Source organism: Pan troglodytes, chromosome X (genome assembly GCF_028858775.2).
Source record: "Pan troglodytes isolate AG18354 chromosome X, NHGRI_mPanTro3-v2.0_pri, whole genome shotgun sequence".
In the NCBI taxonomy this organism is placed as follows: Eukaryota; Metazoa; Chordata; class Mammalia; order Primates; family Hominidae; genus Pan; species Pan troglodytes.
The window spans coordinates 18,432,790-18,457,244 of record NC_072421.2 but is presented as its reverse complement, the minus strand read 5'-3'; the positions used below and the strand labels follow the sequence as shown (position 1 = coordinate 18,457,244).

The 24,455-nt window shown below is 45.7% G+C and overlaps 1 protein-coding gene across 4 annotated transcripts in view; it reads left to right on the top strand.

Annotated features, from left to right (window-relative positions):
* The first annotated feature begins 1,022 nt into the window (after positions 1 to 1,022).
* Positions 1,023 to 24,455, top strand: part of RAI2 (retinoic acid induced 2) — a 61,341-nt gene continuing 37,908 nt past the window's right edge. For 2 of the 4 annotated variants that reach the window (XM_016943842.3, XM_016943844.3), the window contains exon 1: positions 1,444 to 1,840. The gene's annotated coding sequence lies outside the window, so the exon portion shown is untranslated. Of the gene's footprint in view, positions 1,252 to 1,443; positions 1,841 to 24,455 lie in introns of those variants that run through there. The other 2 variants (XM_024352971.2, XM_016943845.4) reach the window with 2 other exon arrangements.

Below are 24,455 nucleotides of genomic sequence, written 5' to 3'. Positions count from 1 at the left end.
TCCACAAAGGCAAAAGTGCTCAAGACAGACATCATTCAGCCTCAGTTACTACCACCTTATGCTTGCAACACAACATAGTTAGAATACAGCCTTTCAAACACAAGTTCAGGCTCCCATACTAATTATAAACTGTGTTATAAAACTCAGATTTGATAAGAGGAAAGTCATGTTTAATACACACAGTATTGCAACTTCAGGGGGCTCGAGACTACCAAGAACAACTAGATTCATTTTGTTCTCTGCTCTGATTAAATAATTTCTGCTCTGCTATTCTCTCTCAAATATCTTCATCCTGTTTTGATTAATAGAAAAAAATCTTTACATCTTTGGAGAATCATTAAACCAATTTGGTTGCTTCCTTGGCTGTCTCAAGAATTCTAAGGATTTATTGTTTTCAGTTTTAAAATGATCAATAGTACAACTGACACCTACTACTTATTTACTGGTCAGCAATCATACAGTCACCGTCCCTGTAACTCCAGTTCTTTGCCCAGTATCTGGGCAAAGAACACTAGGCGCTTAATAAAGGTTAGATTGATACATGAATCACCTCTTGGATGGAAATTACATTACGTAGGTGGACTAATTTGATCTTTCCTAATCTCCCACCTTGTGAGAAGCATCTTCCACCGGTATCACAATTGGCATTTTCGGGTGATCGCTGAGCCCTTCCCACCTCCCCCACTTCCATCAGCCAGCCACTTCCTCCCTTCTGGGCTCTGTTCCTCGCTCTTCTCCATCCTGGGGTCTGGAATGGTCCCCAGCCCGCCGGGAGGCAGTAGGGTCCCCGCTCCTCCGGCCCTCCCCCGGCGCTCCCCCCAAGGTCCCCCTCCCCGCCCCGACACCCCTTCCTCCTGGCACCCCGCGCCGCCCACGGCCACGCCCTCCCCGTGGGCGAGATCACCTGTCCCTCCTCCGCCGCCGCCTCCTCGGGTACCCTTTCGCCCCCCTCCTGCTCCCCCTCCTCCGCCGCCTCCCCCAAGCCCTCCCCTTCCCCGCCTCCTCCCACCCCTTGGTGTATATAGTAAAGGCCGGGCGCCGCACGCAGACACACACTCGCCAGGACACAGGCGCACACACGCTCACGCACAACCAGCAGCGGCGGCGGCGACAGCGACTCGGTGACAGCGGCGACGGCGGCTCCCACCGCGGCGCACCCCCTTCAGGCGGCCGGCGGCGAGGCCAGACCGGAGAGTTCCCGCACACTCGACCACCCCGCGGCTTCCTGGAGGCGGCGGCCGCGATTGCGAGGTAGTGGCCGCGGCGCCCCCGTGCGGGCCGGGGTCACCCCCGCCCTCCCCGCGCGGAGCTGCCACCGGGACGCAGGGGGCGCGCCGGGCTGGGCGCGCCTGGCGGGGCCCGGCGCCCGGGGAGGGGCCTGCTCCCGGGGGCAGGACGGCGCCCGGAGGCCGGGGCCGGCTGGGAGGGCCGGGCGGGGGCGGGGACGCGGGCCGAGGCCGCCGCCCGTGTGGCGCGCCGGGGCCCCGCTCCCGTTCCCGGCGCCGCGCACTGGCCGGCGGGGCCGGGGACTGCTGGGGAGGCGGCGCCGGCCGGCGGGGCGGGGGCCCCGAAGTGGGTTTCGGGCCGCCGCCCGCACTGGCACCGGGCGCAGAGGGCGGTGCACGGCGGACTCCGCGCCCAGGCACCGCACCGGGCAGTCTCCGGATCTGCCGTTCTGCCCCGGCCCGGAAAACCCGGCGCCTTCCAGGCCCTTCGAAAGATGGATTCTGTTGACGTATCTGGCGGCCCTGGCGAGCCTGGTGGAAAGTTGGGTTTTGCCAGATTGCGCCGGGCTCCTCTTTGTGACGCGCGGCCAGCCCCGCATCCCCCCCGGAGCCGGGTGAGTGTGCGTCGGCGCCCCGGGAGCCCCAGTGCCCCCCAATGCCCAGCCCCGGGGTGGCCGCACCAGCTCGGGCTTTCTGCCATGTTAGGCACCGAGCAACGTTCTCGCTGCATTTTTGCGTGCGTTTCAGTGGCGCCTTTTGCTGCGGAGGGAGTTATTGCTTCTCTCCGCGGTGGCTTTTTCGGGGTTGGGGTTGTGCTCTGTGTGTTTGCTTGTTTGCCATTTAAAGCCCGACTATTGTTCAGGATAAGCTCCGCCTGGGTGGGGAAATGGCATCCCACCACAGTTGCTGGCGAGGGGTAGAAATGTTGCCAAACAGCTGCTGCTTTGTGTTTCCCTATCAGAAGTCCCTGGAGTAGGTTTGGGGCACGACGGATGGATGGAGAGAGGGATGGGGCACGGAAGAAGAAGGTGGCTTTGGAGGAGCGGGTTGTTACCCACACCATGGCACTCACTCAGTCTCCCTTTCTGCCTGCCAAACTTTTATGAATATTCCTTTTGTGGCAGAGGGAAGCTTAATGAATTTAGCCCAGTTTTCCAAGGAAAAAGCAACCCAGCTTTAACAATGGTTTGAGAACTTAATCAATGAAAAAGGCAGGAGAGGAGGACAAGGAGGCGCCGACACCATATCGGGTATGTGGCTGCTGCTTGCAGAGTCAGGTAGGGGAGAGGTGGGGAGGGCACGGCGCAGCGTCTGGGTGACTGTGTTCCTGGAACTGTTGGTAGCTCTCACCTGTGCCCGCTGGTGCCACCCACCGTCGTGCCCCTATGTCGTGGGCTGTTCAGAACCCAGCGATGGGGTTTGAGGGGCGGCTTGCGGCAGTGCGCGGGCCGGCCCCCCTCATCTGGCGTTTTTAAGGATGTGTAAATATTTTGCTGAGGATAAGTGACATCAACAGAATGATATTCCGCAGAGCCCGGGTGTGCAGCGATGATAAATAGATATGGCCAAACAAAGTTTTGATAACCGCTTATTCTCATGGCTCTGTCTGTTTCATTTGGGTCTTTGTTTTTGTTGGTTTAGCATTATCTCGCATCCTCTGGTGTGATCCCTTTATTTAACTGATTCTTGGAAGCTTCTCTTTAGAACAGAGAGAAAAGCAGCCAGCAGGGAGAAAACAATTCCTAGCCTTGCATGCATCAGGCAAGGTTTTCTGTGCTTTTCCCAGGGAATCTTTCCCACCGTTTTCTGGATGTCTCTCTTGCTCCTTTGGAGTCATCAGAATTGGTTGTTGGTGGACCGAGAGACTTGTGACAACTTTGAAAATGTGGTGTGGACATGCCTTTGTTACAGTAGAGGGGTGGCAAGGTGGGAGGGGGACAATACGGAAGGGGACAGTATGGAGGCTAGTTTTCTTCTCAAACGGGAACATGAGAAGCCAGGGGTGGGCTGGAAGGCAGAGAATTGTAAGATGGTGGCATCCCAGTTTCTCTGCCTCTTACAAGCCCAGAGAAGCCACCTGCCCCCACACCCCCACATACACACAGTCTCCTTCAAATGGGCACTCGCTTCTCGTCCTGACAGTTGCCCACTAGAGGCATCCCCAGGGCAGCCCAGGCACTGTGAACCAAGTCAGACTGGAACTTGGGGGTAGTGACTACTTTGGCACCAGCCCAGGGGACCATTCAGCCACCCGAGGGGGTTCCTTTATGATGAAAAAAAGCCAAGACCTCCAGTGGTGATGTTTTGCCCAGGAAAACCTGTTCATCTGAGGAACAAATGAAAAGACAGTTTTCCAAGCGATGCCGATCGCTGGGGTGAGAACTCGGTTTGGTGGGCAGCTGGGGAAGAACTGTAAGACACATTTCAAAATCTTGTATCCAGAATACAGAGTCCCTGAAACAGGACCATCTGAACTACAAGAAAGAAAAATCAAAGACTGGAAGGTGTGTGAGGAGCTGTTGCTGGGAGTGCTCTAGCTGTAATGACCCAGAAGCTGAGGATAGGACTGGCCTCCCAAATCCATTGACCCAGAATGGAGATACTCTGGATGTGCAGAAAGCCCTGCACAGCGTGCTCCAAATTTATGATAAGAAAATAGGAAACGTCTGTTCTCTGGCTTCTCCCCTAAGCTTAGAATTTTGGAGAGGATGGTAGTGGAGGGAAATAAATTGGGAAGGGAACTAACATGTATTGTTGGCCTCTGTCTGCTAGGCACTTCACATGTGGTAAACCTTCTCAGCCACCCTGTGATGGAAGAATTATTTTACAGATAAGGAATCTGAGGCTCAGATAAATTTCCAGTTGTGTATCTGATTTCAGACTTTGGTGGTTATGATTTAAAGGGGCAACATGTCCCTATTCCCCTGCTCCAGGTCTCTTATTTATTTCTCTTAACCTGTCTGAACCTCAGTTTCCTTACCTACAAGATGGGAATAATCTTTCCCATCTCACATAGACGTTGTAAAGATTAAAGTGGGACATGTCAGCATGGAACCACGAAGGACTAAAACTGGAGTATGACACCAGGAACTCCAGGCCCCTAACCAAACATACAGATCTCTGGATCTCTTCCTGCTGGATCTTTCAGCCCCTCCACCTTGGCAAAATCTGGTACACAGTTGGTGGGGATTAGGGGGAAGGTGAAAGCCCACCAGTGGGCAACCCAGTCACCCACAGTGCATACTTATGTGCCAAGTAGATAGATCCGAAATACCCTATGTCAGATGGACAGACTGTACCCTTTCATCTTGGAGTCCCCACCACCCAACTGTTGCTTAATAAATGAGAGTTGAGTGACTAAATGATGGCACTGATGGAGTGAATGGCAGTGGGGAGGGGGCTGTAGATCATTGTTAAGGGAGACCCAGCAAGGAGAGATCCAGAGATTTGTATGTTTGGTTGGGGGCCTGAAGTTCCTGGTGTCATATTCCAGTTTTAGCCCTTGGTAGCTCCATGCTGACAAGCCCCAGTTTAATCTTTACAAAATCCATGGGAGATGGGCAAGATTATTCCCATCTTGTAGGTGAGGAAACTAAGGCTCAGAAAGGTTAAACAACTAACTCAAAGTCCACGAGGGACCAAAGGCTGGGTGAAGTATTTTTAACTAGAAACTGTCTCAAATAAACAAACACTCTATAGGAAAATGAGGAGGGAACTTGCTATGCAAATGTATCGTTAAAGCAAGCCCCGTAGCCCCCTTCCAACCAGGTGGTAGTCTTCAAACTCCTAGAAATTCTGGAGCCACCGAGGGAGCTGGGCTTTGAATCTATGTATGAGGAGCTCCTCAATGCTGCCTCCCTGAACAGAATATGAGGGAGACCTCAGAGAATGAGGGGGAAAGATGGCTAATTGCACTCTTCCCACACACAAAAGCCTGCGTGGGATTCTGAATTAAGCTTGATTTGGGGATCAGGGTGACATCCTTGCTGTAGAGTTGGCAGCTCTTGTCTTTGGAGAATGCCTCTGATTACCACTTCTCCCTCCCACCTGATCGTCTGCCCGGGTGCCCATCATCTCATTCTTTCCAGACTCAAGGCCTTTCCTTCATGGCTCACAATGTTGATGAGCCTCTTGAGTCTGCCACTTCACTGTCCTCTGATGGCAGCTGGTGAGAAGCTGATTTTGGCGGCCAGGTTAGTACTTCTGGAGTTCACACATGACCCTCCTCTCTCCTGCCAAGAACACACACACGAACACACATGCACACACAGACACAGGCACACATAATTTGGTCACGTTTCTGTATCTGCTTCACCAAATTAGATTCAAACCCAGAATTGTTATTGGAAGAAGTATGTGACTTTGGTGTTCTCTCCCAGCCCCTGCCCTGAACAGACCAGAACAGCTAAGATGGAGGCAGCTTAGCCAGCAGATGTCTTGAGCCATGATCATACTTGCTGGCCTTCCCACTGCTGTGGGGCAGCACCGCAAAACATGGGCATGGTCTGCCTTCATCCGTCTGGGCTGCTATAACAAAATCCCATAGGCTGGGTGACTTATAAATGATAGAAACATATTTCTCACCGTTCTGGAGGATGGGAAGTCAAAGATCAAGATGCCGGCAGATTCAGTGTCTGGTGAGGGCTTTTTTCCTGGTTCAGAGATGGCATCTTCTTGCTGTGCCCTCACATGGTAGAAGGGGCAAGTGACCTCTCTGGGGCTTCTTTTACAAGGGCACTCATCCCATTCATGAAGGCTCCACTCTCACGACCTAATCATCAACCAAATGCCCCACCTCTTAATACCATCACGTTGGGGATTAGGATTTCAACACAGGAGTTTGGAGGGGACAGACACATTCAGACTATGCATGGTCCCAGGGCCTTTCATAAAAGCCCATTTTAATCTCTACTTAGACATAGGGCTGGGCTCCTTGAACATCCCAATCCTTGTAATTCCAATTTCTGCTGTAATTAGCTCCAACAACTCAGTAATTCTAGAGAACTTTGGAGCACACTCTGCTCACACCTGTCACTCCTCTTCCCACAACTTTTTGGTCTTTCAGCACAGCACTGTCTAATAAAACTTTCTATGATGATGGAAATGTCACATGTCTGCATTGTCCCACACACTAGCCACTAGCCACATACAGCCATAGAGTGCTTGAAAAGTGGTTGGTCCAAATTAGGATGTGCATTAAATATAACAGATGCATGGGATTTCTGTGACTTAATACAAAAAAAAATCCAAAATAGCTCATTAATAAGCTTTGCATTGATTACATGGTAAAATGATAATATTTTGAATATATTAGTTAAATATGATAGAGTATTAAAATTAGTGGCTTCTTTTATTTTTTTAAATGTGACTACGAAAAAAATTTAAACTACGTAAACATTTCTATTAGACAGAGCTGCTCTGGAGCAAACTAACCAACCTCGTGACTTCAGCCTCCAGATGTTCTGGGGACATAAACGCTCTCCATCTCGATGGCAGGTGGGAGGCAGGGGGCTGAGTCAGTAGCCACAGCAGCCTGGCATCAAGCGATTTTGATTTTCAGTAGCTCAGGTGCCATGATGGAGGTTCCCCGTGGAAACTAGCCATAAGCATGTTGGCTCAGTCTCATGCTCTATGAGGAATGTGGGACCCAGAAACCCAATAGAATGGGCACAGGCAGGACTGGCTTGAATGAAATGGCTCTTTCCTTTCCTCGACCCCACCCACCCCACAGGCCGGTGTCCTTGTCCATCGGAGAATTCCTTGACACCTGCTCTAGTAGCAGCTTAAAGTACTATCCATCCCAGGGATTTGTGCTTGGAGAGTAATGTCGCCAGTAGACACCCTCATGCTGACAGTGGGTTATTTGGGGCCAGGGCCAGCCTTAAAGGAGAGAAAATAAAAAAGAGAATGCACGCTGTCATTTCCTGACAGCTTGATGAGAACAAGAGCAAGGACGTAAATAAAATTTCTGCGAGGGAGACAGAATAAATGCAAGGAAGGTCAATTTCACACAACCATAGCACAGCAGATGAAGAAACCTGGCCAAAGGAGAGTTCAGGGAGGTAGAAGAAGGATTTTGGCTGGCACTATGGTATCATCACATCACATCATTTCTGGGTCCTTCCCTAGGCACTGGTCATGGCATAAATAGACGGAAAGGGATGGGATAATGAACTTGGGACTGCAGTGATTTACAGGTCAGGCGCCTGTGGCTCTGGCTCCTGAGGGGGCTGCCCTCACAGGGGACCCTTGGCTGACCCCCTTGGGCTCCTCAGAAGGAGTTGGTTTTGTTTCACATGGCAGAAGCAGACTGTTTACTGGAGCACAGGAAGAATCCGACATTCTGGCGAAAAATAATTCATTAACAGCCAGGGTATTACCAGTTCCCTGGAAAAGCTCCTCCAGCTGCACTGTAGCAACTGTTCTTTTTCAGCAGCAGAATCGGGCCGTGCTGGCAGCCAAGACTGGGTGTGTTTGGGCGTTTTTATTGTTGTTGTTATTTTTGCCTTTGTGTGTATGGCCACTTTTCCCTTATAATTCAGAGAAAGAAACGGAGGCCTGGAAGGGTTGAAATGGTGTAGCTGTCAGCCATTCTTTCCTTCGTGCTTTAAGCCTGGAAGCTCCAGGCTGACTGTAGGAACATAGGTTTTTTCTGATCAAAGCCCATCCCCAAAGTGGGGGCACTGCAGAACCACATAGAATGTTCTAGGATGAAAGGAATTTTAGGGAACTGAAACACCTGTTCTTAAGATTCTCTGAAAGCAATTGGCTGAAGAATCCCTCCCCACCCCCGTATGCACAACCAGGCAGAAAGTCCTATCTTGGCCGTGTGGAATTCTTTTGCTTACTATTAATTGGCACAATGGGGCCAAAGTATGTGATTCATCATCCTAGTTTTGAGGGCATTTGGAAAGCCAGGCAAGCATAACCAAGAGAATGGGCTGCATGTTTTGCTCACTAAAGAATGATTGAATCTACAGTAAATACAAGGAAAGATTCAGGAAGCTTTTTGTGCTCTGGAAAAATATGTCTTTTTAAAAAAATAAGGTTTTTGTCTGCCTGTTTGTTTTTTAATGCCTCATGCTCAGAAGTGTGTGCCCAGCTAGCAAAAAATGGGAAAGAATAGCATTTCCTTGTTTTAGTTTTTTTAAAACTCTAATTGCAGTTTAGGTAAGATACAGTGTATTGATTTTGGTTTTGTATGGAACATAACTAGATAATCATTTTATTTTATGAGATATTAATTTCCACCCATTTAGACTGATGAAATATGCATTTAAAATATCCCATACGTACCCCCACCATCATCACAATATTTCTTTAATGTTCCTAGATTCAGATGGAGAACCTATTTCATTTATATGAAAAAGGAGTAAATATGTTAGTCAACATATATGTAAACCTTCCTTAGATTTTGAAAAAAATGGGATCCTTTCCCTTTTTTTTAAAAAAAAATGAATGTTAAAGGCCAAGCATATTTGGCTTTATCTGGAGCATGGTTTCTTCACCTTGGCCCTGTTGACATTTTAGACCAGAGAATTGTTTGTTGCAGGGGACTGTCCCATGCACCTTAAGATGTTTAGCAGCATCCCTGGCCTCCACCCACTAGATACCGTTAGCACCACATCCTCCTACCCTAGACCTTGCCAAATGTCCCCTCTGGGACAAAATTAGCCCTGTTGAAGACCACTTGTCTAGACCAAAATTTAATAAGTACTTTGTGTTTTTTTGGAAAATTCCATTTGACATAATAAAAGACACAATTTTCCCCCTCTGACTTTTATAAATACAATTCATGGGCATGATTAATTAACAGTTGGAAGTGGGTCATGTGCGTGATTTAATTCTAAGGTTGGTGGAAGGGTCTATAAGATTGTATAAGCATGGAGACTTTTTCAAGGCAGGCAATTTTATAAGTCATAGGTGATTGGGGGGCACATTGTAAGAACTAGTGGCTTCTCTGGTTTTTCATAAAGAGAACAGGTTTATTCCTCCCTAATTTCTTTTTCATATGCACCTGATTCCAGGCATGACTTCAAAGTCAGCAGACATCTTCCCCCACCCCCAACCCCTCCCCACTGTCATTTCTCCGGTAGCATCTTAAGCCTGAGCCAATTGATTTAGCCATTTAGTGTACTTGTGAGAGCTCTGCTCGTAATATTGTAATGGACTCATTTCAGATTGTAGCAGCCCTTTACCCACCACTAAATTCCATGTTTTCCAGTACTATTGAGAGAGAAAGTCAACAGTACTTTCTCGGTAGATGGATCATTTTTTGTAATGATTGAAATTCAGGTAGCCCCCATCACCCCTGGCAATTTTGTTTCCTTTTACACACATTTGTTTCCTTGAAGCAATTCTCCTTCAGGCAGCTAGCACCTGGTAATGCCTACAGGCAGCAACAGCAGATGAAATGTTGCCACCAGGACAAGCCCTCAGCCATATTCTTTCTGGTAGTCCCTTGAAAGGCTAGAAAGGAGGGTCATGCCTTACACAAGGAAGGTGTCATGGGGGCAAACCATGCCCTGCCCATACATGGAAATGGAATGGGTGTTTGGGGGGCAGGGAGAGGGCAGAGAAGTGGATCACTCATTATACAGGGAAAGTGTTCCCCAGTTAGCCCTCCCCTGCCAGCCTCTGGGAGTGATATGGGAGCAGGGGATGCTGGTGAAGGATAGGGGCAGTTGTTCAGTGCAGAAGTCAACATAGGCCACTTCATTTTGCAGCCATCCAAGGTAGGCTGACCTTTTCCAAAGAGTGTCATGTGTAGGATTCCCTTGCATACTAGCCAGTGAGGAAAAATGGAAAGGTGAGCATTGAGGGATTTGGCAAGCCAGCGACACTTCTTCATTGGTGAGTTCCAGCATCTCTTGAAGAGTAGTTGAAGTCTTCCTTGTCGCCATGAAGAGAGAGGCAACGAGCTGGTAGGGATCCACAGTGTGCTGGGCTCAGGTGGATAAATAATTGATTTGTAGCACGTGACACTTGGACATTCTAAGTTGCCAGTCCATTGCAGGCCAGGATTCGGGTGATGGTTGCAACACTGGGAGAGGAAATAGGATCATAAATCTGGGCGTTGGAGGCCAGTTTCGTGGTGCAGAGGCCACTGGGGCCACCGCTGTGTGTGCAGAAGCAAACAGACAGATCCGAGTGGTATGTTGTTCCTCAAAATAATGGCAATGGAAATGGCTGTGAAAAACATTTAGGAACTTGTCATAAAAATGCAAACCGTCTTCCTTCTATAGGGAAAAGCTAAATAAACCCTATTGCAGCTGTATTAAGTAGAAACAGATTTGAAAATTGGGTGTTTTTTTTTGTTTTGTTTTGTTTTGTTTTGTTTCTGAGACACTTATTTATAGCAGGTTGGGCAGAGGCTGCCACTATCTTTCGAGACTCCAGAAGAGTGTTTTCCAGATGGTCCTTGCTGTTTTTCTCTTTATTAAGCTTAGCTAAACAGTGCTGTGCTTGGAAAGGGTCATAGAAACCAGTGTTACTTTTTTTCAGATTACAATGGCCATTGATTGGCTAGCAATCAATGGATGGGAATGGATTGAGCCTGTGCTGATGAATTTCCTATTGCATTTTATAAACAAGAAAAATGTCAAGGAAAGCACAGAATAGGGATACTCTTTCGACTATGCACATCAAAGCTTTGAAAACCATACGGAGTTACATTTCCTATTAATTTCCATTTAAATTTTGTTCTAAAATAATGCTCCCCTCTTTGTGAAAGCTCTACAATGTTACCGTTTCCTTTCCAACATCTAAACAATGTCCAGATCCATTTCAGATTGAGCAATTAGCTCTGGATGCAATTTCCTTTTATGAAAAAAAGAATCACTAGCTCTCTAGACCAAATATAAAATTATTGAATGTGAAAATATCAATATGGGGCCATTTGTTCTAAGATCCTTTTTGGTCTATCACTGGCATTTTAAGAAGGTTAGAAAAGGCCAATTCTGCCCTGCCCTTCCATGTTGGACACAGCCACACCAGAAACCCCAAGCTTTGTTTGTGCTCATAGAGGCTGAGCAGCTGGATTTGAGGTCATCAGGGCTGAAGCTTACAGCCAAAACTGCAAGGGGAAACATCTTAGAATGTCCCATAAGCCAGTGGTCCCCACAGACCAGGTTTGCAGACCACTGCCTGTATCGGACAGGATTTCTGCCCCCTCACAGTGAAGTGGAAGAAAAGTGAAAATGCAGTAAATTTATTTTGTTTAAAGCTAAACCTTTTCCACTTTACAAAACTGCCCTGTATTCCAAAATGATCTTTCCCACTGTCCTTGGTGTGAAACTTTCTCTTACGACTTATCAAGAGATAGTGGATGACATTTGTATTTTGACATCTTGATTTGACAAAGTCAGAAGTTTTCTAACTCATATTGGATCCTTCATTTTAAAAATGCTACTCATCCATAACATTCAAAAGTCTGAGGTTCACCCAGGAGGCCCAAGTAGACCTGGAAGGGGAGGCTTTGTTATGATTCCTAAGCCAGAAACAGCAACCTGAGGAAGGATCCTGGGGCTGCTTCCCTGAGTCCCTTCTTTACTCAGCTCTTCTGACCCCTCACTCATAGAGAGCTGGCTTTGTCCTAAGCCCACGTGAAGAATGGAATTGCTTCTTTGGAGGAGTTTGAGGGGGCAAAACTGGCCTCTTGAACATGAACGCACAAGCGTGCAGCCTCAATGCTGAGAGCCTGGGCCCTTTATCCCTGACTCCCAATGTCAGCGCCATTGCCGGTTCTCGTGGGCTTGACCCCCTTCACCCTCTCCTCAGCCATGCCCACTGCTGTCATGAGCACAGGCCTCAAAAGGCTCCCCGGTGTGACCCTGTTCTCCTCACTGCTCTGCATGATTTGTTGCATTGCTCCCCCCAGCTGCCGTTCCACAGGCCTGCATCAGCTTCCTCCTGCTAAAGCACCTCTCTAGTCTTGTCACCCTAGCTCAAGAACATTCAGTGACCCCTTATTCCCTAATAAGGTTGAATAAAAGTCCACATATGAAGCCCTTTCTACTTTCCCAGCCCATTTCTCCTGTCCTAGAGCTTTGACTGGCATTCAGTAAGGCATCATGGGAGGGCGTCTACAGGTTTTACAACTTCTCTGTGCTGGGTTTTGTTTGTTTTCTCGTATGAGGGGAGATTTCCAAAAAGGTTATGGGGTATCTTGGACATCTTTCTAGATGAAGAAAATGGAAGGCTTGAGTTTAATGTGAGAGAGAAAGAGAGAGAAGAAAAGAAAAAAAAGAGAAGAAAAGGAAGCCTTTCACAAAATGAGGCTTTCTGGTTTCAAGAATTGCAGCCTTACTACAAGTCTCTTACCACTCTGGGTTAGGATACCACCTTTCTGGCCTGCCAGCAAGTGGGTATTGCTTCAGAATTACACTACTACTTATCCTGTTGAGAACTGAGCCACTTACCCAAGCTTTGGAATGTACAACTCAAACATAGTGGAACGGGTCCATCCTAGCCAATGCAGAATGTCCATTCTGTTAGGAAACATCCTCCAATGACTGCTCATGAAATCATAAAAGCAATTATATTACCTATCATTTATCAAGCTCCTGCTATAGGCTGGACAGTGGTACCAAGTGATTTACATATATTATTTTATTTCCAGCTCCATAACAACCATATGAGGTAGGTATACGTATTATGAACTCTATTTCACAGAGAAGGAATCAGAGGCTTGGATACGTTTAGTAACTTACACAAGATCACACCACTTACAGGAGGTGGAACTGGGATTCTGTACAGCGTGGTTCAGTAGAACTTTCTGCAATGATGGAAATGTTATGCACAGTCCAGTATGGTAGCCACTAGCTACAAGTAAGTGTAGGAGCACTAGAAATGTGGCTGGTGTGGCTGAGGAAGTGGATTTTACTGAATGTACACTTTGGTAGCAGCTCTAGAATATGCTTGTTTCACCGCACCATTCCGTCTGTCTGCTCTTTGCAGACTTTACATCTCTCTTCCTCCCTCTAGACAAAACACAGCTCTGCTTTTTCTCAGAGGCCTGTAGCCAGCAGTTCTCAAGGGCAAGTGTGCATTAGAATTGCCTCTGTACCTCAGGGAGCAGTGGTCGCTGGCTCAAGTCAGCAGGGAGAAGCTTCCTTCCCACTGCTGTCCTGAAGAGCTTACCCTCTCCTCGTCATCCCAGCTTTATTTGGGCGACTGTTAGATTTGGTCACCTCCTTAGCAATTGTTCTTGAATGCATTCCTTTTAATTTGGGATCTTTTGGGAGGAAGAGGGTGGAGAGCCAGTTGCGGGTGAAGGAAGAAGCATGGGCTCTAGGAACTGCCTGACCACCCTAGCAATCTAGGGCAAGCCCAGGCAGAGAGGCCCATTTGCTGTCCAATTTGCTGTTCTCTGTAATTAAACAGGGCAGAAAAGTTGACTAGGAAAGAGTGAGACAGACAGATAATGAAGCTGGGTTTTCCCCCAACCCCTCCATGCCCCCACACTTATTTCTTCACCCTAATTAAAGTCTTTGTCCATTTTGGAGGGCAAAAGCCAGCCTCCCTGGGGCAGGGGTAGAGGTGAGGGGGTGTGAGTGGCCAGGAGGCCAGGGAAGGTCTGGAAAGGTCCCTGGAAGGAAATTGTGATGTCAGCCACCTTAACACTTGATCTCCATTTCAGCAGTGCTAAGAATGTTCTTGTTTTTTTTTTTTTTTTAGATACAGGTGGAAAGAAGTAGTTGAGGTTACTCACCAAAGCAGCTGTTGAGCTGTTTTTCTTATGAATATTTGTAAAATGAAAGAGTGGTATGGAATCTTTTTTTCTGAGTATGCACAAATCTTCTGTTTTCCCCCACAGAGACTAAGCTTTTTTCTTTTCTCTCTGTCTCTCCCTCCCCTACCCTTTTTTTTTTTCATTTTTTGTTTTATTTGAGAGCAGAAATCATGTGTCTTTTTTTGTGGCTTGGTCTCAAACCAACATTCATTCTCTTGAGCCAGGCAGCACTTCCTAAAGCTCATTTTAATCACAGTCTATGACAGTCCAGCCCTCCTTGGCTCCTGGCAGCACTTAGATGCTGATAATAGATTGAACAAAAAAAGTGCTAACACACAAGTTTCCCTCAGTTTGTCTGTTTCCAAAAGTAAGTCTCCAAAGGCATGAAGTTAAGTCCTCTTTTGCATTATTATAGAGGCTCTGTCCCCATTAATTGGTGTTGAAATGTAAATTTCTTGGGCTTTTAATACTTCCATTTTCCTACCACTTAGCTCTCTGCCATCTACCCATGAGCGGCTCAGTAAATACCAGCATGTAGTGGGTCCCAGAGCTCTGGCCCTCTCTGGTCTTTGTCACCATCATCACCAGGGGCTGAGGCCTGCTTTCCTCTAGTCAGCCAAACCCGCTGTTAACTCCACTGTGGATATTTGGACAGGAAGCTCTTCATTACCCCATCCATATGGATACGTATTTGCTGCCTTCAAATTCGTTGCTTTCTGCAGAGGGCTATGCCAAGTGCTCCACCCTTCCCCTTCATTCCTTTTGACCACTTCTGTGGCTGGGGGCAAAGGACTCCATGTTCTCCAAACCTAAGATGGAGTTGAACCACTGCAGGGCTTTAATATATGTGCTTTCACTTCAACTACACGGTCACTTTCAGAAACAGCTATTTTCATTTGTGGGATGAAGAAACAGAGGCAGCAAAAGGGCCAGTTCTGAGTGATGAGCAGAAAAGGTGGGCAGGGCCCACATCATAATGGGTCTTGTGTGCCTTGATAAAGACCTTGGACTTCATCCTGAGCAGTTTTCAGGAGGCTTTTGACGTGACCTAGTTTATGTGTTTGGTCTTTTTCCCAGTGGAGATGTACTGGAGGGTGGGGGATGGGGACGGTGGAGGGAATGAAGACCAAAAAGGCCCTGTTGCAGTAACCCAGAAAGAGAGGCAAGGAAGAACCGAAGTAGAGGAGTGCAGCGGATGGGGAGGCTAGTGGCTGGATTCAGAAAGAATCTTAGGAGGCTGCCTCTCTGAGGCTTGGTGATGGCTTTGTATTAGTCTGTTCTCATGCTGCTAATAAAGACATACTTGAGACTGGGTAATTTATAAAGGAAAGAGATTTAATGGACTCACAGTTCCACATGGCTGGGGAGGCCTCACAATCATGGTGGAAGACTAAGGAAGAGCAAAGGGACATCTTACATGGTGGCAGGCAATAGAGAGCTTGTGCAGGGGAACTCCCATCTATAAAACCATCAAATCTCTTGAGACTTATTCACTACCATGAGAACAGTATGGGGGAAACCACTCCCATGATTCAATTATGTCCACCTGGCCCTGCCCTTGACACATGCAGATTATTACAATTCAAGGTGAGATTTGGATAGGGACATAGCCAAATCATATTAGGCTGATAGACAGACTAAATGATGACAGCACCCTGGTTTCTGTCTTTTGGGCCCCCTGGTGGGTCAGGAAACTCAGAAGAAGGGAGAGAGTGGGTATCTGGGCCTCCCCTCCCCCTGCAGCCAGGCCTAGGTGAGTAGTCAGAAAATCTTGGTATGGCCCAGGCAGTCCTATTCTGAGCCCTCAGTTCTGAAGGAAATGCAATGAAAACAAATTGATGGGTCAGAAGAGCCTTTTGAAGCCATTCTGGGGACAAAAACAAAACCTGACAGACATAGTCAACAGCCAGGAGCACCTTCAGTCCGCAGCTTTAAATGCACTTCACAAATACATACGCTTTAAATAGGTCAGACTCTGTAAGCAGGAGGGGACTTTGGGTGAGCCTGCTGGTTCAGGCTTTGACTGGGCCCAGCTAGGGGAGAGGGGTTTAGCTGGTGGCCTGCTGCTAGCATGACCAACCATCCTGTCCTCATTTGCCTGGGATTGAGAGGGTGCTTAAGACACAGGACTTTCAGTTTTAAAACTCGGACAGTCCTGGGCAAACCAGGGTGAGTGAGTCACCCCACCTGCCAGGGGAAATGTTGCAACATGGATGGCTGAGCTGATTGGAACCAAAGCAGTGGAGATTTACTTCCACCTGAACTGGCATCAGTATGGGGATGCCACCACAGAGAAGAAAAGGAGCTTGGGAATAGAAAAGGCAAGAACATATCCCAAACCCTTTCCAATAGCTTCTCTGGTTCCAACTGAAGCACTTCTCTTAAAATAGGAGCCTGAGATCCTTACCCTGCCTTCCTGGAAACTAGACCGCCCTATGCCCTTCTTGTTATCCCACCCATCTGATGCCTGTCTAGATATTTCAGTTGAATTTCAGATGAGTGAACAAATCTTTCAGTCCTGCTGGAATCTGGGACTTGAAAGTCCTTAACTGGACATGGAAATATGTTAAACTGAGTCTTGAGTGAGAAAAACACTTTCTTTACATAATGCATTACTACGTCCTTAAAATCATGATTAGAAAAGACTTTTTATTTTTCTAGGAGCAGCAAGATGCAGACTTTTGTGTAGCAGTAGACCATTCAGATTTTAATTTTGCAAAGCAACTGTAATCCTCCATTATTCATCACTCTACTGAAACCAAATTTAAAAAATTTTAAGTTTTCAAAAGCTTCCTTTCTCCACCCCCATCCCAAAGATTTCTCTTGCAAATCAAACCTCAGTAAATAAACAGGCAACATGTTGTAAATGGTACAAAGTGGAGAGCTTGGAGTAGGAAGCTAATGAAAGGGATTTTTCCTGTTGGGTCCTGGTGCAAGCCTTCAGGTACATTCAGAAATACAAAGAGAAATGCAGAGTGAGGTGACACACTCATCTTAGGACACCAGTGACAGGGAAAAGCACTCAGAGTTTATTCTCGTGGTGGCACCTGAACCCTCAACAACTAGAATATGGAGGGTGGTCTAGGAGGAACTCAGTTCAGGGAAATAAAAGCGAAAGGGAAAACTAGAGGAAGATGTGAAAAAGGCAAGAATAAGATTCCTCGGCCATGGCCATGTGGTTCAGATAGTTGAGAACCACCCCAAATGGGACTTAGGTCTTTGGAAAGTGCCCTCAATGATACCCTGCCCTCCTAAAATGAGTCTGAGAGAGAAAATGAGTCTTCTTGTTCATTTGTGGCACTCTGTACCACTGTATGAGGAGTAGATATTAGAACTTAAATAATAGCATCAGCATTTTTAAAAGGTTGTCTATTTCACACACACTTCAAATAGGTCAATTTTTAAGCAGTAGGGTGACATGGTTTATTCTTTCCTTGGTAATGTTTGGTTTTTAAAGCCAGCTATATGGATGGGAGATGTGTTAAAAATTATCTAACACAAATTTTTATTTGTGGATTTTTGTCTAAAATTCTTACATACATACACAAAATTGCATATATTATTAAGTGTACATCTTGAAGAATTTTCACAAACAGCACACCGATGTCACCAGTGCCCTGAAGGAGACACAGACTGCACCAGCCCCTGGAAGCTTCTTCATGCCCTCTTCATTATCCTCACCAACAATAGCCACTATCTTTTAACAGCATAGATTTGTTGTATCACATGCAGGGATTTTTAAATCATAGCTTTGTGTATGAGTACCAAAAAAATCCAGTCCTGTGATTTGTTTTGATGGAGAGGGTGGGAGCAGAAATTTTGTAATGGTTTTCTTTCTCTGGCTGCTGTGAGTTAGGCTTGTTAAACAGGAAGTTTCCAAGCTGGGTTCTTGCTGGTATAGGATTTGGGGCAGGCTGGTCTTTTCTGCCCAAGACAATGCCCAGGCTGCAAGCCAGTAACCTGTTCTTGGCACCACCTGGGCCAAAGGCAGCCACCAAGCTTGCTTTATCTGCCTTATTAAAGCCTCTGTCAGAGCTTGCAAAGACACATGTCTGGGAGCACCAAGAATAGGACAATATAATGGCTGGGAGTCCTCTGAATCAACTGGCCTTCTGGAAGGTAAGGCCAGGCACAGCGACTAAAACAGCAATAGCATATCCAACGAGGACATTTTTCTCCAACTTCCAAATGAGAGTATGATTGATGAATTTCTCTTCTTCGTAGGTTTCATTGTATTTTTCTATGTGCATTCTGCCTCCTTTTCTTTTTGCTGCAGGAGGCAAAAAGTGGGAAGGTGGGAATCAAGCTATGGAACATACATCGTAATGTGTCTGGAGCGACATCAGCAAAGGACTTATTTGTTCTCCTGGGCTGTGGAGTGCCGAGTGATTGAATACTCGCCAAGCTGTCAGTTTTATGAAACAAATTCCCTAACCCTCTTGGCCCAGAGCTTTGCTCTGCCTGAAATGGAAAAGAAATAAGTTTTAATAGAAAACTCATTGCAAAAATCTAAGATAAGATTTCCAAGCAACTTCTCTCCTAAGAATAAAATGAAATATTGAAGAAAGCATTTGATGGGGTACTCTTAGGGAACCTTATTTCTCAGTTCTTAGTTAACAAACCATGTTAATAAAAATATTTAGACTTTCGTGATGCATAATGCATTTTTATTCCTAGTGGGCTGGCCTGTTTGTATACACAGATGTTTCCTGTGGCCCTTCTATCATAGCTTCTATTTTTTCTGAAACAATATTTCTAGCAGGAAATAGAATCTTATGTTAAGAACCTAAGCCCCTCACAGACCCTGTTAGTTTGAGTGAGGATATTTTCATTTCTAGATTTAATACTTGAGGGAGCAGGGTCAGAATCTTTTTTTTATTCAAGAACATGGAAAATACTTTTAATAAAAAGATAATGCAGTGAATCCACTGTATCAAGACATTAGACAGTTCTTCCTTCGCTTCTAGATTAGACCTGATCAATTCATCCAGGCACATTCATTGCTGAAGGGTTGGATGGCTTTTCTGTCTCCATTCTCACTGTCAAAGCTGCCATGAGTAATGTCTGCCCTTTCATGCAAACCTCAGGTGTGTTCAACTGGGTTTTACAGATTTTCCAGAGCATTGTTCTCACAGAGCTGCAGTTTCCTTTCCAGCACCAGGAGCACTGTCGCAACACAGCTCACGAGCTCAGTTTCTCTGCCACTCGTTGGAGTGCATGGAAATGCATTACAAATAAAACCCACAGGCAAGTGTGCTAAGGAAGGAAATGAGATTTTACACATCAGCACTTTAAAAAAAAAAAGATGAACCTGTCTTAATTGAAAAATGGCATAATGCCCTAATGAAAAATCAAGTTTCAGGATTCAGTCCCTAATATCTCAGTGATGAGTGCATATTTCCTCCTGTGGCTACTCCTGCGAGTGAGTTCTGAAATAATCAGGCAGTGTGTTGAAATAAGATATCATTGGGTGTTACTATAGGAGTGAGGCATAGCTGTCTGGCTGACATGCTGGTCACCGCCTACGTACCAGGAGAGAAAGGGATGAAACACAGGAATCCTCCTCTTCTGGCTTTTTGGAGTTTTATTTTCTTTACCTTGGTAGTAAATCTTGTTTTTCTATGATCATAAAAGTAGACATACTTACTTTAAAACATTTACAAGTATGAGAAGACAGCAAGAAGAGAATAAATATCATTCGCATTCTTACCACCCAGAGATTGCCACTATCACCATTTTGGTTCATGTCCTCACAGTCTTTTTTTTTTCCTATACATATATTCTTTATCTTCTCCAGGAGTTTGGAGCTTTACAATTCAAAGTCTTGTTGTGCTTAAATTGATTTTCTCAAAACTTTGCTGATCGTTTATGTTTCCCTAATCATTAACATCAAAAATGAAAAGGTACCTGTTTTATTACTTCTCATGGGTGACAAAGAAATTTTTAGCATATTTATTTCTCCTCTTCTACTGACTGTCATATCCCCCAAGCATGTGGAACCTAGCAGTTCCTTAATATAAATGTTGAATCAATGAATGAATGACGACAGTTTATCCTCATATTACTCCCAGGGGGTGAGCATCAGCTCCTGATACTAACGCCTTCCACCATCCTTTGCTGCCTCTCCCTCGCAGTGAGACTAAGCCTCCCTCTGTCCACTGGGTCTGTTCTCCCTGGTTTTCCATGGACTGTGGGCAGTAAGGGGATGCAATGGAAAGGGATCACCCTTTAGAGTCAAAGGGGCCAAATTCTCAGGTCTACCAACTACTACATAATGGGACGAGTGTCTTCATCTCTCTGGCCTCAGAGATGCCAACTGTACAGTGGGTGGCAGTGATACCTGCCTGTCAGGATGAGTGACAAGTATGCAAGATGCCTAGTACACAGGAGAGATCCAACGTCTGCAGCTGCTAGTACTTTGCCCACTTTCTTTCTAATGACAGCATAAATAAAGAGCCCTTGGGGCCCTAGAGCACTTCCTTTCTCTTCACATTTCCAGTCGTTTCATCTAATGAGCCATAGGAATATTTCTGATGAGTTACTTGATGCTTCTGTGCCAAGTAAATCAGAGAAATAACCAAGAATTGAGTGGCCTTGTTAATAATCTGTTTCTTGTGCTTCTTCTACTGCCATCGCACGTGCTTCCACTGCAGCAGGTGTCTGGCTGCATTGTAATTGTGTGTTCACACAGCTGACTGCCCCACGACACAGTGAATGTGTCTTGCATCTTGGTATCCTCAACCCAGGACCCACAGTGCTCATAATTGAGGAGTTACTCAATATATATTGATTGAATGGATGAATGAATAAATGAACAAATGAATAGTATCGTATTGTACACGTATTGTCCCTATCTCGACCACACACATGGACTTTCTGCAAACCATATTGTAGAATTAAATCGTAAGCCTTCTGAACCTGTGATGTAAGCCTCTGACAGACAGACATATAAGTACTGGTTCTGCAAAGTGCGAGCTTAAGGGAAAAAATGATATTTCCTTTTAGTTGCCATGATTAATCCATGGATTCACTGGTTCGCATGTGAGGTTCTTTAGTGGAGTAGGAGTGACAATGTATGCATGGTACAGCTTCTTGTCTGCAGCTTTTAGTTTGAGTTAGATGCGTGTTGGCATCTCTTTCACACAGAATCTGAGGAGCTGGCATTTATTTTTGACAGCATCTCAAATCTTGTGAAAGTCAGAGCTTGGGGCTGGCATTGTTTTTTAGTAGTATCTCAGACGGTGGCAGGACAACCTTGATGATAAAAAAGAGGCTTAAACAGATGTCTTCTTAAAGTTCTTCCAAAAAACTAAAAGTTCAGCAAAAAAATAAAAAAAAAAGCTTCTGAACTTCTAGAGCAAAGACTTCTTTGAGCATCAGCTATTTGCAGACTGGCCACAAATAAACACTCACAAACAAAGTCATAGGGATTTGTTTCCCTCTCTAATTCACTACGGTAGTGATTGCTGGTTAGTCCCCAAAACCTGTTTTGTTTATCTTCCTAGGTACCCAGATAGACTACATTTCCCAGTCTCTCTTGCAGTTGTATGTGTGGCCATCTGCCTGAGTTCTGGTCAATGGGATGTGAGTAGAAAGGATGTGTGCACCTCTGGTCCAACCATAAAAGCTTTCTAGGTTTTCCTCCAAGCTCTTCTCTTATCCACTGGCTGTCTGGGATGGAGTGAAGTCCCAAGGTCACCTTGAAAGCCACAGTTAAAGATGGCAGAGCCTCTTCTGCCTAGGGAAGGCCATTTCATGGAACAAAACTGCCAGATCTGGAGCCCCCACCCTAGACAGTTACATAAACAAGACATAAGCTTTCATTATTGAGCAATTACAAGTTAGGAGCAATTCACTAGGTAACTTATCCTACCTTAACTAAGTCATACTCCTTGGATTTTTTTTTAAGCAGCCGATAGTTTTCAAAGGCCTTTTATGTGCCTGGAATTGTTTATGTTACTAATCCTTTCAGTAGCCCTGCAAAGATTCCTTATTTTACACCAATAGATGCAACTCCAAGTAGGAAGGGGATGAGCATTTTGTCCACCACTGTCACCCCAGGATTGGCACAGAGGGTGGCATTGAGTAGGCTCTCAATGAGGCTTGTTGATGATGGATGAAAGGAAGGTTCAACAAGGCGAAGTCACATGCCCAGACCCCATAGCTAGAAAATGCTGAACTCACTGGCCTCAAGGTCCAGCTACCTCTGAGTATTGGTAATCCAAGATTTTAAAAAGAATGGGTGAGGGGCCAGTGATGGACACTTAGAAAAAAATGTTTTTGTCTCTTTCTGACTGAAAAAAGTAACACATATTTAAAAATAAAAACATAGATATCTGAAACAAAGACATGAATAGTGCTCTGTAATATTATCAGAGAAAACTGGTACATGCTTGGTTTTATTCTTTAAGTTCTTAACACACACACATGTACACACATGCTCACTCAACAAAAATTAGTTCATGTTACATGTAGAAAATATAGAAAATCTATATTCTCTCCTGCCAAATGACTTCTTCACTTATTTTTCCCTTAAATAGTTTCCTTGGACATTTTTTTCCATGTCAGAACATACCAACCTGTGTCCTCCTTTGCAAGGACTGGGTAATATTTGGTGTAATAATCTGGGATAATTAACTAAGCCAATTCCCTCTCAGTTGACATTTAGGTTGTTTCCAGTCTTCATAACACAAAAGAGCTGTGATAAACCTGCTTGTGCATTTATCTTTGGGGGAGATTCCTGAGAGTTAAATGGTGCATACGCTGATGGGAATTTTTCACTGTCTTCCACACATGGAGACCTATTTTCTGCAGAAGGTCCAGATGGTCAACAGATATTGAAATGGACTCAGTGGAGTTCTTCAAGTTAAGGTAACAACAGCAGAAAAAGGGTTTTCCAGGATCTCAGAAGGCTGCAGCTATGGCAGTCCATGGCAAAGACTAACAGCAAGGAGGCGCCAGCATCCCAAATTGAGAGGATGGCACCTTCTGGATATTGGCTGGTTTCTCTGCATTCCCCTGGCAACGAAGTCAGCATTGTCTGGAAGGTCAGGGCTGATCTGGGCCCAGGATGGACACTGTTCCACACCAAGAAGGGAAGCAAGGCTCCTTACTGCGAAGGGGGCAGTGGCCAGTAGGACAGAGAAATAGAGAGGGAGGAGGATGGTGCATAGATGTCGCTGCAGGGTTCCTGTCAGGGCTGGAGCTGAAGGTTGCAGGACACTCACTCCACAGAACCAGGCAGAAACCTGATGTGCCCAGACAGCTTTTGGGGTGAGCAGGCAGCTCCAGGCAGATGTCTTTGTTTGCAGGCACAGCTGCGTGCACTCTGAGATGTTCCTGTCCATGAGGGATGTTTCTGGAATGATGATGATGATGATGATGACAGTGGCTGTGGTTGGCAGCGGGAAGAAGGAGGTGATTACCCAAACAGCGCTGGCATTCTAAGAGTTGACCCTGAGAGGGCAGGGGCTGCCTCCACTCTGTGTGTGTATGATCCCTTGTGGTATGAGCATGTGATGTGTGCTTTGCGTGTATGCAGGTCTGTGCAGTGTGATGTGGTTGAGTATGTGAGTGTGCCATGTATATGATGTGTGATGTGTGCAGTCCCATGTGTGTGACTGTGTGAGGTGTGTTGCAGCAGCAGTGTGGGATGTGAGTGCATGTGGTGTTGCAGGGTGGTGGGCATGGAGTGTGTGTGGATGTGATTCAATGCATGAGTGTGCTGTGTTTTGTGTGTGTGTGTGTGTGTGTGCTGTGTGTGTGTGTGTGTTTGAGGCGGTCCTGATTAAATTCCCCCAAACTATTCATGTTGCGCACCAAAGACCTCTGGGCTCATGTTGAGTTTTTCCTTCTGTCTTCTCTGTTTCCTGTGGCAAAAATGCCAACTTCACCAAGAGAACCCTCTCAAACATTTTCTCCCTAAGGAGACCAAGCTCTAGGCAAGGGCTTAAGTTTCCACTGGTCACAGTTAGAGAAAGAGAGAGAGAGACAGTATTCTCTAGAGCTGTCCTATTTTATTTTATTATTCTTTTAACTTATTGTTGTATTAGTCTATCTTACCTTTTTATAGAGGTGTATATGTAACACATACAGTAAAGTCACAGAGTACACAAATCTTATGTGCTGATGGGTTTTAAGTGCATGTGTATTCACCCATATAATCATACCCCAGATCAAAATAGAATACAGTCCCAGCACCCTGAAGAGCTCCCTTGAGCCCATTTCTAGTCAATATCTCCCAAAGGCAAACAGTATTCTTACTTCGGTATCGGTAGATTAGTTGTGTCTGCTCTAGAGTTTCATATGAACAGGATCATGCAGTATAGGTAGTCTTTTTGTCTGGCTGTTTTCACTTAGCATAATGCTTATGAGATTCATCCATGTTGTTGGTTGTGTCAGTAGTTCCTTCCTTTTTATTGCTGTGTAGTATCTTATTGTATGGATGTATTACAGTTTGTTTATCCATTCTCCTGCTGACGGACATCTGGGTGGTT